The sequence below is a fragment of the Paramisgurnus dabryanus genome, chromosome 12, assembly GCF_030506205.2.
Source record: "Paramisgurnus dabryanus chromosome 12, PD_genome_1.1, whole genome shotgun sequence".
Classification (NCBI taxonomy): Eukaryota; Metazoa; Chordata; class Actinopteri; order Cypriniformes; family Cobitidae; genus Paramisgurnus; species Paramisgurnus dabryanus.
In genome coordinates this window covers 4,955,091-4,969,829 of record NC_133348.1, presented here as the reverse complement: position 1 = coordinate 4,969,829, position 14,739 = coordinate 4,955,091, and the positions used below count along the sequence as shown (strand labels likewise).

At 38.2% G+C, this 14,739-nt stretch overlaps 1 long non-coding RNA gene across 1 annotated transcript in view; it reads right to left on the bottom strand.

The window, feature by feature from the left end:
• LOC135737864 (uncharacterized) overlaps positions 1–14,739 on the bottom strand; it is a 132,517-nt gene that overhangs the window by 95,216 nt on the left and 22,562 nt on the right. The window lies entirely within an intron of this gene.

Below are 14,739 nucleotides of genomic sequence, written 5' to 3'. Positions count from 1 at the left end.
TCAGATAGCGTCTACTTCAAAATGCAAAATATACGTTAGCAGCCAATGTTAATCCTTAATGATTTGGGGCAAATATGATGTTATTTAATGTTAAGCTATGTGAGTGGCGCTGTGTGGCGCGACAGGGATTTGAACAACTTCCTGAGTCACAGCTGGGCGGTGCGGACAGGCGCCACCTGGCCGCGCCGGTGTGCGTACACTCATAGAAAACAATGTGTTCAGTTGATTTACAACAGCGCGGCGCTGCGCGGCGCTGAGCGGCGCGGCCGGTGTGCGATCCCCTTAAGGGTAATCCGTGTTGTTTTGTTTGTAGAAATATCCACATTTAAAACTTTATAAAGGAAAATAACTAGCTTCCGGTAAAGCCTCTTTGAGGTTAAATTACCCAGAGATGGGACCAAGTCACACATGTGCAAGTCTCAAGTAAGTCTCAAGTCTGAACCGTCAAGTCTCAAGTAAGTCCCAAGTATTTTTTTTCTTGGGCATGTCAAGTCAAGTCAAGTCCTGTAGTAGGTCAAGTCAAGTCCAAGTCAAGTCACCTTATTATTGTAATTTTACCTGCAGAATCTGATCTTAATAAAGTGACAAGATATACAGTAAGTAACTATCAGTAAATTACAATAATTTGGATTTGCATTGTAAATACTCATGTTCAGTAAAATACATCTTGGAATCAAACAAAATTGTAACTTCATAAATTATTTATTTTTCACTTCTGCCAACCGTGTTTGAAATTTTCCACATTGAGTCCATAAAACAAATAACAGCTTAACATCCAACAGAACACTCTCTGAACACCTCCCTCTCTCTCAAACACAGTTTATGTACAACATTAAACTTTGTTACATTTCTCCCCTCTCTCTCTCTCTCTCTCTCTCTCTCTCTCTCTCTCTCTCTCTCTCTCTCTCTCTCTCTCTCTCTCTCAAACATGTGCCCAGAAAAAACGAGCGTGTCGCACCTCTTCCGTTCGCGCGCCTAAATTTGAAATAACGAACTTGAGCGCGCAAAAGACGCGACATGTGAACCGCCCCCAACATTGTACAATCAAGTAATGTTTCTCTGTGTGTGTGTTCAGGTGGCAAACTTGAAAAAGAAGTATTCAAAAATAAAAATAAGTATTTTAAAAAATAAATCAAAATTATTTTTCCTACATTTGTCCCCAACACAGTATGATGAAGGCTACATTAGCTATTATTACATTAGCTAACTACCAACTAACCAGATATTAACAAATTGACAAGCACTTATTGGGCATAATGGCTCTTTAAATGACGACCAAAAATGGAGGTTGCCGTCTGGCTGCCTGTGATTTTAATGTTGCATGTCTTGCAACGCACTGTTCGTCTTTTGCCATCTTGTTGAAGCCAAAAGCGATGACCCTCCGTACCCCTCCGGCTGACATGTTGATATCTGATCTAAGTGGGCGTGGTGTGCGTAAGGTACGAGAGGGCATGGCGAATGATAGTGTCGTGATTCAGTCATGACAACACCATTCTCAGCCTGCGCTCCAGCTGGGTCGACTTTATTTTTTAAAATAATTTATATATTTTATATTTAAACTGAAAACATGATGTGATTAACACTCAAGTCATTCAAGTCATCGTGTCTCAAGTCAAGTCAAGTTCCGAGTCTTTAACTTCCAAGTCCGAGTCAAGTCTCAAGTATTTTATTTTTTGTCAAGTCAAGTCACAAGTCACAAAAATAGCGACTCGAGTCGACTCGAGTCCAAGTCACCAAGTCACAAGTCCCCATGTCTGAAATTACCCAAGAACATGTTTATATTAGACCCAACAATGGGTTAAACAACCAGCATGGGTTAAATTACAACCCAACGGATTGGGTTGGTCCCTTTTTGACCCAACGCTGGGTTAAAAAATAATGGTTTTATTCATGGTTTTTGTCGCACAACCATGGTTACTTTGTGGTACTTTAACTCTCTTAACCATGTTTATTTTTTACTTGGTTTGGTTTTAAAACCATGGTTAATTTTCCTGTGGGCAGTTGAATAAAACATACATTACATATAACAAACTTCAACACTGTATCTTACATTATTTAGATTTATTATGGATGTCTTGAAGGTCCAATATCATAATGGCAGAACTGGCGGTGATACAGCTCTGTGAAGCGATCAGTAATTGATACATAAGTTAGCAAGATATTTTTCAGTGTAAAATACGTCTTCAGTTCTTCCTTCTTGCATCCTTGCATTCTCCTACAGATGCAAAATGCAAATAAATAACACAACGATGCACAAAAACAGAATTTAAAAGCAAGCAACACAACATTAAAATTCAGAGCCATAAAATGCAATTTTACAAATATTGTAACATTTAGGTGCTTGAATGAAACACTTTATAATATTGCTTTGTTTTAACCCATTTTAGATGATTATCAGTCATGTTTTACATCATCCGCCCTTTTTTCAGCTTACTGCCACCATCTTGAGTATCTAACGAGTACCAGTAGGCTACTGACAAGCATTGGCTAGCTTGCTACGATTGACGGATTTCTTAACTTTTACTGTCTATGATTCTTATGGATACAGGAAATGGCTACGAAAGACAACATTTCGCACCTCGACTGTCATGAAAAGAAACGCTACTTTAAAAAAATACATCTTGGTTAGGGTGTGAAGCCTACTCAATTCCTGATGCGTTCTTCCAGTCGCTGCACGCTGCTACCGAACTACCACTATTTTTACAACACTAAGAAGGCACGACACAACATGATACTTTGCTCGAAGTATCACCTGGATCTCTACACATGAACGCAAGCATTGAGAACATTGTTTGTGTACACAAAGTTTAATAAAAAGAAGGTTTTGAACAACTGACTTTGGGTATTTTGGTGTCCACTCGTCATCTTTGCCAGACATAAAGATTCGATCTCCAAATGCAAATTAATGAATCTCATATGAGGCTCATTTTTCAATTAATAGGTCAATATTGTTTTTCACATGTGACAAAACAACGGATTAACCGTGCATTAATAAGGAACTATAATTTAGGAGCTAACCATCTTTACTCTCCTCCCTCCTTACATCGCATTCTGAGATCGATACATCTTGACTGGCAAGATGGCGGCGAGCAGACACCAAAACAGCCAAAGTCAGTTATTTAAAACCTTTTGTGTCCACAAACAATGCTCTCAATGCTCGAGTTCATATGTAGAGACACAGGTGATACTTCAAGCAAAGTTTCATGTTGTGTCGAGCCTTCTTTGATGCTCACAACATAATGAAAGTATAGCTACTTTTGCGACCACTTCAGGTTCTTAAAATGGCGGAAGACAAGTGAGTGACGTCAGCTGACATTCATGAATTGGCTAAATATTGGACAAACAAAACAGTTGTTTCGGCCAATGGTTGAGCAACAACATATTAGCAATTATTTTTCTGTCCAACCATGGATTACAACAACCCAATTATTTGGGTTGAGTGAACTTGAACATGTACAGGGTATCAGTACATTTTTTAATGCAAAGTATAAACTTCACAAAATCTTTCAGAAAACCTTCACTCTTCTTTTAGATTGGATGGATTTCTTCTGGATTGCCAGATTTTGTTCGCACTTAATCTTACGCCAGTGTGCCCAACAGCTGAGACCAGATCATATTTACATTTTTTAGTGAGTTAGCGGGACACAGAGACACCTGTGAAACTGGGACCATCTGGGCACCTTGGAGAGAAGACGTCTCTCAGCTAGTTTCATCTCTGGCCTAAAAACGCAATTACAAATCAAACTAGCACTCGATGATGCCCAGAGGGTGGTGACCACCAAATACATGTGAGGAATAAAGTAGGTGTGAATGTCCTCCGCTGTTCATCTTTCATAGCAGTTTTGCCTCTCGTCCCCATGAGGTTTCACTTTCTGTCTTGAGACGTGCTTACCTGCAACTTCTTACAGAGCGTGACCGAATTTCTGCTTCAATTGCAATCACCAAGCTTTACTGAAGAAGGTGCTTGTTCGCCCTCAGGTAAAAAACAACACAACTGTTCAGAATCAGAGGAAATGGGGACCAGAAAAGATTGAGTCGGTCCCAGGAGTTCTTTGATGTGCTGTCACTACCGCTGATGTGCCACAGGGTTCTGGCCACAATCTTTTAAACACAACCAAACAACAAGCTAAATAACAGAAACAGAGCAAAGCTATGACGGTATATATTCTTGAGTTACACATTTGACATAGATTTAATATATCAGGCAATACATGTGCATAGCCATGATCAGTATCCCATGATCCTCTGGGATACTGTGAGCTGACTCTTATTTGACCGATTCTGCAAGTTAGTTTTAAAGCACATTAGTCATCAAACAGGTCTGCAGCCTTGCAAACAATCTCACAGGATAAGCATACTTGCTGAAACTTACTTGGCTATAAAACAGCGATAAAGAACTAGAGGTCATTTTCCTTAGCTGATGTTTGCATCTCTCTAGGGTATCTGACTCTTACATACGCATATTACTGTGAAATAAAAATGAGAGACGTTTCTAGCTGTCAAAACGTATCCCTCGAGGACAGTATTTCTCGCACCTTCAGAGCTGTGGTAGAAAAGTACTTCAACGCAACTTTTTTTACAAGCTATGGGAGAGACACCTCACAAATGCAGCGAACTACTGTATCGAGAGGGTTATTTGTTGCATAAACTGGATGGTGTGGTTGAAAAACTTTTCTTTGAAAAGTTCTCTGCTGGTAATATTTTTTTTTCTTGAGCTGAAATGAGTTGCTGCCTGTCAGACAGGTACAGTATTGTATAAAGGACTATACATTATACAGCTGCAAACAAAGTTTACTAGAGAAACAGTCCTTTTTCAAGAAATCCCTTTGATTTCCACCTTTGTGTCCTTTTCAATTATAGGATCTGTTTTATTGCTTTTTATTTTATAATTGACACTGATTTATCTACATTCAAACACAACACGCTGAAGCATCACTCAACCTGTTCCTCGAGGTTGCCAGGTCACTGCACTGTTGGTTGCAAAACATCATACAACAAATCATTTTCTTGCCATTATTGGACACGCCCACAATAAGACATAATTCTGTTCAAACAAAAAATAATTTTGTTGCTGTTATTAGATGCACCAGCAATAGGACATCATTTTATTCTAACAACAAATCAGTTATCTTCCTTCCACTGGACATGCCCTCAATAAGACAAATTATTTTCTTGCAGTCATTGGACATGTCAACAATAAGACATCATTCTGTTTGGACAATGAATCAGTTTTCTTCTCATTATTGAAGACACGCCCACAATGAGAAATCTGGTCGAACAACGAATCATTTTCCTGCAGAATGGACACGCCCACAATAAGACATCATTCTGTTTGCCATCATTGGATACGCCCACATTAAGACACCATTGTGTTTGGACAACGAATCAGTTTTATTCTCATTATTGAACACGCCCACATTAAGACATCATTCTGTTTGGACAATGAATCATTTTCTTGGCATTATTGAACCCGCCCACAATAAGACATCATTCTGGTCAAACAATGAATAATTTTCCTGCAGTCATTGGACACGCCCACAATAAGACATCATTCTGTTTGTCCTCATTGGACACGCCCACAATAAGACATCATTCTGTTCGACAACTAATCATTTTCATCCCGTCATTGGACACGCCCACAATAAGACATCATTCTGATTGCCATCATTGGACACGCCCACAATAAGACACCATTCTGTTCGACAACAAATCATTTTTGTGCAGTCATTGGACACGCCCACAATAAGACATCATTCTGTTTGCCATCATTGGACACGCCCACAATAAGACACCATTCTGTTCGACAATGAATCATTTTCATCCCGTCATTGGACACACCCATAATAAGACATCATTCTGATTGTCATTATTGAACACGCCCACAATAAGACATCATTCTGGTCAAACAACAAATCATTTTCGTGCAGTCATTGGACACGCCCACAATAAGACATCATTCTGTTTGCCATCATTGGATATGCCCACAATAGGACACCATTCTGTTAGGACAACGAAAAATGTTCATGCCGTTATTGGACACGCCCACAATAAGACACCAATCTGGTCGAACAACGAATCATTTTTGTGCAGTCATTGGACACGCCCACAATAAGACACCATTCTGTTCGACAACGAATCATTTTCATCCCGTCATTGGACACACCCATAATAAGACATCATTCTGATTGCCATTATTGAACACGCCCACAATAAGACATCATTCTGGTCAAACAACAAATCATTTTCGTGCAGTCATTGGACACGCCCACAATAATACATCATTCTGTTTGCCATCATTGGATATGCCCACAATAGGACACCATTCTGTTCGGACAACGAAAAATGTTCATGCCGTTATCGGACACGCCCACAATAAGACACCAATCTGTTCAGACACCGAATCATTTTCTTGCTGTTATTGGACACACCCACAATAAGACATCACTCTGTTCGGACACCGAATCATTTTCTTGATGTTATCGGACACCAAATCATTTTCTTGCCGTTATCAGACACACCCACAATAAGACACCATTCTGTTCGGACACCGAATCATTTTCTTGATGTTATTGGACACGCCCACAATAAGACACCAATCTGGTCGAACAACGAATCATTTTCATCCCGTCATTGGACACACCCATAATAAAACATCATTCTGATTGCCATTATTGAACACGCTCACAAAAAGACATCATTCTGGTCAAACAACAAATCATTTTCGTGCAGTCATTGGACACGCCCACAATAATACATCATTCTGTTTGCCATCATTGGATATGCCCACAATAGGACACCATTCTGTTCGGACACCGAATCATTTTCTTGCTGTTATTGGACACGCCCACAATAAGACACCATTCTGTTCGGACACCGAATCATTTTCTTGATGTTATTGGACACGCCCACAATAAGACACCATTCTGTTCGGACACCGAATCATTTTCTTGATGTTATTGGACACGCCCACAATAAGACACCATTCTGTTCGGACACCAAATCATTTTCTTGCTGTTATCGGACACACCCACAATAAGACACAATTCTGTTCGGACACTGAATCATTTGCTTGCCATTATCGATTCGTACCCCTCCACAATAAGACACCATTCTGTTCGGAAAATAAATAATTTTCTTGCCGTTATTGGACACGCCCACAATAAGACATCATTCTGGTCAAACAACAAATCATTTTCGTGCAGTCATTGGACACGCCCACAATAATACATCATTCTGTTTGCCATCATTGGATATGCCCACAATAGGACACCATTCTGTTCGGACAACGAAAAATGTTCATGCCGTTATCGGACACGCCCACAATAAGACACCAATCTGTTCAGACACCGAATCATTTTCTTGCTGTTATTGGACACACCCACAATAAGACATCACTCTGTTCGGACACCGAATCATTTTCTTGATGTTATCGGACACCAAATCATTTTCTTGCCGTTATCAGACACACCCACAATAAGACACCATTCTGTTCGGACACCGAATCATTTTCTTGATGTTATTGGACACGCCCACAATAAGACACCAATCTGGTCGAACAACGAATCATTTTCATCCCGTCATTGGACACACCCATAATAAAACATCATTCTGATTGCCATTATTGAACACGCTCACAAAAAGACATCATTCTGGTCAAACAACAAATCATTTTCGTGCAGTCATTGGACACGCCCACAATAATACATCATTCTGTTTGCCATCATTGGATATGCCCACAATAGGACACCATTCTGTTCGGACACCGAATCATTTTCTTGCTGTTATTGGACACGCCCACAATAAGACACCATTCTGTTCGGACACCGAATCATTTTCTTGATGTTATTGGACACGCCCACAATAAGACACCATTCTGTTCGGACACCGAATCATTTTCTTGATGTTATTGGACACGCCCACAATAAGACACCATTCTGTTCGGACACCAAATCATTTTCTTGCTGTTATCGGACACACCCACAATAAGACACAATTCTGTTCGGACACTGAATCATTTGCTTGCCATTATCGATTCGTACCCCTCCACAATAAGACACCATTCTGTTCGGAAAATAAATAATTTTCTTGCCGTTATTGGACACGCCCACAATAAGATACCATTTTGTTCAGACAAAGAATAATTTTTTCTCCGTTATTGGACATGGCCACAATGATGACTTATTTGGCCAAAAAAATTGCTGTCATTAAAAACATCTTTCATCACTGTCAATTTAAATGGCCCTTCACACTGTTTTTTAAAGACGACAAAAACAAAACAAAGTTTGTTTATATCAAATAATCATAAATGTATCATCACAATATCCTGTTGCTCAGTCAGTGACCTTCATTCAAAGCTCTGATTCATCTTCTGCGAGTTTTGTGGCCATGAGTTCAACTCACCGCGTCCTCTGCAGTAATAAGTATGCAGGACGCTTTCCTCTCCGTGGTCTTCTCATTCTCCGGGTGATGTGGTCTGATCTCAGGTTAGACTGCATGAGAGAGGTCTAAATCCATAGCATGATGACGGGAGATTTGGGGAGTATGGTTGACTAAACAAGCACTGTGCGGACCCTTTCATTAAAACCTTCCTCCAGTCACATGGAATGATTTATGAGCTGTTTGCTCTCACCTTGACTATAAACCCCACAGGTCTGCAGACAACACTAAACTCTCACCCTGTCCAGCCAATTGAATCAATGTTAAGCAGGTACCGTCTCAGATGTGATCCTGGACCACAAAACCAGTCATAAGGGTCAGATTTACACATCAATTATACATACATTCATTGATGTATGGTTTGTTAGGAAAGTTGACATAACTTTAAAAAACAAGTTGAAAATGTTTAACTTTTTTGCACTGCAGAAAGTAAAAATGAGCTACCTATACTATTAATAACATAGACATGTAATTACAACATGCTTTCGTTAATACACAACTATTTTATTTTAAACCTTTATATAAATATTATAAATATTTAAAATAAATGTGTAAAAAACCCACAACAAATCAATTTAAATATACATTAAACAGTGCATTGTCATTTTTGTGCGTTTTGCACCTGATAATTTTGGTAGCTTATAAAAATGAATTTCACTATTCATATTGCAGTTGTGCTATAGACTAAACATTAATTCCCAGCTGACAGCTCATCTGCTTTATCCCAGTGCTCTTGTTCTCAGAGGGAGGTACAATTACTGGGCCTTTCCATAAAAACAGCTGGCTGCTCTCTCTATTTCATATAATTAAAGCTCAGAAGATATCGCAGCACCTCCTGCTGTTTGTAATCAAATCCATACATTTCATACTTCTTGCCCATAATGCAGTGCACTTCCTAAATGTTTCCACCATCACCATCTGCTGAATTGAACCTTAATGGCATATGTAACTTCCATTAGCCTTTATTTACTGTATTATTTTGTATTAGGCCTCTTAAGAGTCTGTTCAGAGCAACTCAAATGAAATAAAAAAACACAAGCACCGACATTTTTTTCCAAAGCCTTGTAAATATATAAACATACACAAACATGGTGTTTTCTCAGCCTTGATTATATGTAACACTACGGACACTATTTTAATGATCTAAGCACATGGTCTAAATCCACTTTTGCTAATCAAGTGACTGGAAAAATGGTTTGTGCGCCTAGCACACAGTCTAAAAGGTTTGTTTCTATATTCGTAATGAGTAATGGGTGTGTTTTGGGCATAACATGCAATAAACCAATGAGAGTCTCAGCTCTCATCCCCTTTAAAAGCCAGTTGCGCTGACTGTCTAATCCCTATTTAGATGACGGGGTTTTGTAAACGTAAAAACTAAGCGGAGGAAGAAGATCCCCAGTTTAAGATTAATGTTAAATGATTGTGTTGTTTTTCAATTGTATTGAAATTGTTATTTTTTATTAAAACCTTTAAAACCCGTATTCTTTAAACCGATCCTCATTTATGTCCAAGAGACTCAATAATAATCTTTTACATTCAATCCTTTAATCTTTCATATTTAAAAGCGTTTTTGTGCTGCTGCGCATTCATGTATGTGATAAGCAAACCTGCGTTGTCGTTCCATTTATAGGCGCATATTACTAACGCACTCTTTAAATAACAAAAAACACATTGTGCCATTGACTTTAGACCAGGTTTTTGTTGGTCAATGGCGTAGTCTATTTTAGACAAAAATGGGCGCAAATGCATTTGCTATTTAAACAATGTGGCGCTAAATGTGAAAATTATAATTGCACAGGGTGGAAACTAGCATAAGACACTTGCGTCGAGCATTGCACTGAATTGTGCCGGTGTAAGATAGAGCCCATAATCTTTTACATTTAAATCCTTTAATTTTTATGTTTAAAAATGTTTGTCCATGTGTGTAATAAGCAAATGCGCAGTGTCTTACCGTTTAAAGGTGCATATTACAAATGCGTTCTTTAAATAACAAAAACAATATTGCGCCATTGACCTTACACCAGGTTTTAGTTGATCAATGGCGTAGTATATTTTTGGCCTCGAAATAGCAACGCGCAAACAATGAGCCTGAACACACCTCGTTTTCAGACTAGCTCGCCCATTGGTGCACAAATGGGTGCAAATGCATTTGCTATTTTAACACTGGACGAGAAAATGATAACTGCGCCGGACTGAAACGAGCAAAAAACACTTGCGTCGCGCATTGCACCACATTGCGCTGGGTGTATGATAGAGCCCTACAAGCTGTTGAAGGAGATTTAATCTAATTAACCCTTTAACCCAAATAAGACCCAAGTAATTTTTCTGTGATTTACTTATAAAATCATCCTATTTGATATAAAGACCATTTTGTGAAAATAACTTTGATATCTATAAAGTCAAGCCAAATATTGAAATCATTGTGAAATCAATAAGTGAAATCAAACTTTAGCCTGAATTTCACAGGCAGGGTCACAAATACTAATGGCTTCATGCAGTCTTTTTCTTTCTGATACATTCAATTTTCTTTGGGAACGTCCTAATATTGTTGTCTAGGAGGGGGAAGACCTTGGCAGTGAATGTATTGTGTCTCTAAATTAATCAGAAGCAATATTTTATCTAATATGCAATTAAACCTATGGACAAAAACCAAAACAACCACTTTGGGTAAAATAACTGATGCATCTCCCAATTGTTCATTTGTTTTGTGACTGTGAAACCTCAATTAATCTGTCTGTCTGGCTTCACAAAATAATATAATTGGGGTCTTTAATCTGGCCAGACTCTCTGTGGGCTTATACAAACCTGGTCTATGGGGGCTTTACAAAGACTAGAGACAATGAAGGATTTCAGCCAAAACTGTTAAATAATGCATTCTTACAATATCTCAGGGAGTTGGCTCACATATGTTATCCCAAACCATTGTGGAGGTTCAGAGAGGGCTATTAATACCTGGACTCTCCACAATACGGGCGTATACCGAAACGCAGCGAGATAACACTCCACCTTAACTTCCAGAAGAATCGCACTTGCTTATTTTAACCGTCATTGTGTAATAAAAAGCTGACGGTTAGTAATGGCTCTTTGCGCGAGTGCAGACAGAACGAGTCGACCTTCACTTTTCCGGTGCGGTTGTGAGCTTTTAGCATCTCTGCTTGTTAATCAGCCAATAGGACTCTGAGTCATGATGTTGGCATTAATGCACGAGCCCACTCTCTGAGCCAACAACACCACTCTCAATACCACCATTCCCTAAAAGCTTCACTTTATGAAGACGCACATAGCTTGAGGTCACAAAGATGCACTTTAATGGAATGCGCTTCCATCACTGAAATTAAATATTACTGCAGAGTTTTGGGCTGAGTTTTGGCCCGTCTCCCTCCGTCCATTTCTGTTCGGCTTCATAATGCGAAAAGGCCAAGTGCACATCACGTGCAGGAGCTAAATATTAGAACTATTGGACCATTTCAAATCCTCGGGACTGTGATTGGTCTGGGCAGAAGAGCTGGAAAGAAAGTGCAGGAAAGTTTAAGTGGCCAAATGAAATGTGATGAGTCAGCGTAGCTGACGGCGAAAAATCCATCCCTCAATGCCATTACCTGAGGTCAACTGTAAAATGAATGTGAAAATGGTAGAATTTAGGAAAGAGATTGATGAATTAACAAAGTAGTACTAGAATAAAAGAACAATGACCTTTTGTCTAATATAATTTTTATTCTAATCCTTATTCTAATTATTCTAATTCTAATTTATAATGGGATAAGAGTTGTGCTGCGAGGGGGGCTTTGGGGGGCTTATGCCCCTAATGTTTCGCCAAAAACTCCTGATCTTTTGAGGATTGAAAATGTTTAAGGTTAAAAAAATTATAGATTTGTTATTTATTACTATTTAAATTTTTTCCATGTACAGAAAATCTGTCTGTCTAGATCAGCGCTTAATTTATTTGTCCAACATGGTCTCACGGAAAGTCGTGTTATAGTCACTCAAAATTGTATACATTTATTCGTATCCATAGCATAAAATTCTGCTTTTTTTTCTGCCTTGAGCACGAATGTCTTTTTCATGACACTCGCACAAATTTCTATAAATAGTTTCTCGTGTGCATGGCACAACTTTCTTTTTGGTTTCATTTTACGTATTGTTTCCTCATTGTTACGCAGCTGTGAAGGTCATCGTCATGTGTTGATACTGTACATTACTGTCCTGGCCTGCAGGTGGCACTGTTGACAACATAAAGTCAGCCATTGAAAATCGTCTTTCATTGGGTATAAAAAACAGCTAACTTATTCTTAATAAATTAAAAGTTTAATGTTATGATGTTATTTCCAGTTTTAAGGTGGGAAACATCTTGAATGAAGCATGAGTCCATGAATAAATAAATCATATAGTTTATGTCAAAGTGTTGCAGGTTATTGATCCGCTGGTACAACAGAAAAAAGATAATTGTTCATACGGTTGTTCATACTGTAGTTGCTTTGTTTTGGTTGGGCTTCTACTGTATTTTATGACTTGTGAATCTCAAAGCAACGTCAATCAGATTTTAATAAGTAAGGTATAATCTTTCAAATTTTAAGAGAAAAAAAATCCCGTTTAAAATGATCAATGAGGTTTTGAGAATTTACAGAAATGTGCGACATCTACCAATTAAAAACAAACTAATGGACTGGGAGGGCTCAGGGAAGAATTTTTTTTGTTTTTTTGTATTATGTCAAACTTAAAGGTACAATTTTGTCCGTATTTATCTGTTTATCTTTGGCTAACTATTTTAACCTGGAAAAATGTTAGCTCGTACATTTTTCACAGCATTACTAAATAACATACTGTAAGTCCATTTATATTATATATTTCTCATTGGCCTTCATTTTATTGATTCAAGCTATTTAATTTTTATATGGACATTGTAAGCTGTAAGAAGTTATTAAAGGGGACATATCATGAAAATCTGACTTTTTCTATGTTTAAGTGCCATAATTAGGTCCCAATTGCTTCTATCAACATTGTAAATGTAAAAAATATCAACACAGTAACTTAGTTTTGGTAAACCAAAATAAAAATAGCCCATTGAAATTTGGCTCCCCTTGTGATGTCAGAAGGGGATAATACCGCACCTTAATCTGCACTATCTAATCACAGCACCGCCATTTAGTGCAGAGATCAGCTCATTTGCATTTTAAAGGACACACCCAAAACGGCACATTTTTGCGCACACTTACAAAGTGCCCATTTTAATTTTGAGCTAAGGTTTCACATACGTACTCGGGAGACACCAAAGATTTATTTGACATCATCAAAACATAATTTCCGGGTTGAGGTAGGTAATGTTTCTGGTTGTCTGGCTAAATCTGAGTTGTCTGGAACGTTGCATAAGATAAATAACTTGCACAAAGCAAACCTCTTTAAGTTCTGCTATATACACAAATCTCCTTATTCACCAATTCACTGCACACTCTTGGTTGCTATCTGAAATAGTACCTTAGCATTACAAAGCTAAAAATATAATGTGGTTTTGAATGACAGCCTGTATCAGAACACCAATCAGAGCAAACGATGGACCCTCCAATCAAACCAATGCCTAAATGCGGACGAAATCTGCATTCGTGAGAGCGGCAAAGGTCAGCTGGAACCGCCAGCAAAATCAAGAAATGTCCACACCTGGTTAAGAGGACCAGTATAATCTTAAAGATGCAACCTTCGGTATGATCGGTAAAACTTGGGATTAGAACGAGTGCAGTAAATAATGAAATGCAAGTCACACAATCCTGTTAGTCACAGACTGGATAAACTCTTTACCAGAGCTCTTAAGATTCATCCAGAAAGTACTTTTGAGCATCTTACAGTGCAGAAAATCTCTTCTGCTTTATTTTTTGCTGTAGTTTAAAGGTTATCTTTCAAGGTAACTCTTTCTTGAGTTCATTACAACACAGCTTTGGTATTTGGTTGACAGCGAGTCTGGAATTCAATATAACATGCAGCATAGTCTTTCTTTCACCAAATAATTGGTTGTTCTGCAGACATACGTAATACAATATGAAACTTAACGCAAGACACATACTAAAAATACATGGAAAGACAAAGGTCTAGATCTTAGATCCTTGTTATTTTGTCAAACTGTAATATCACTTTTAATTCAAAAGATTACTTTTTAATTAAACATACCTGAAATGCAATCAGATTAAATGACAGATTGAACATCAATGTGCTCTAACAAATTCAACATTTTAAAATCAAATTATTTTATGTTCCAGATGAGAGATTAAAATGAATGTTAGATAAAGTTGAATCAAAGTATGTGAAGCAAAAGAC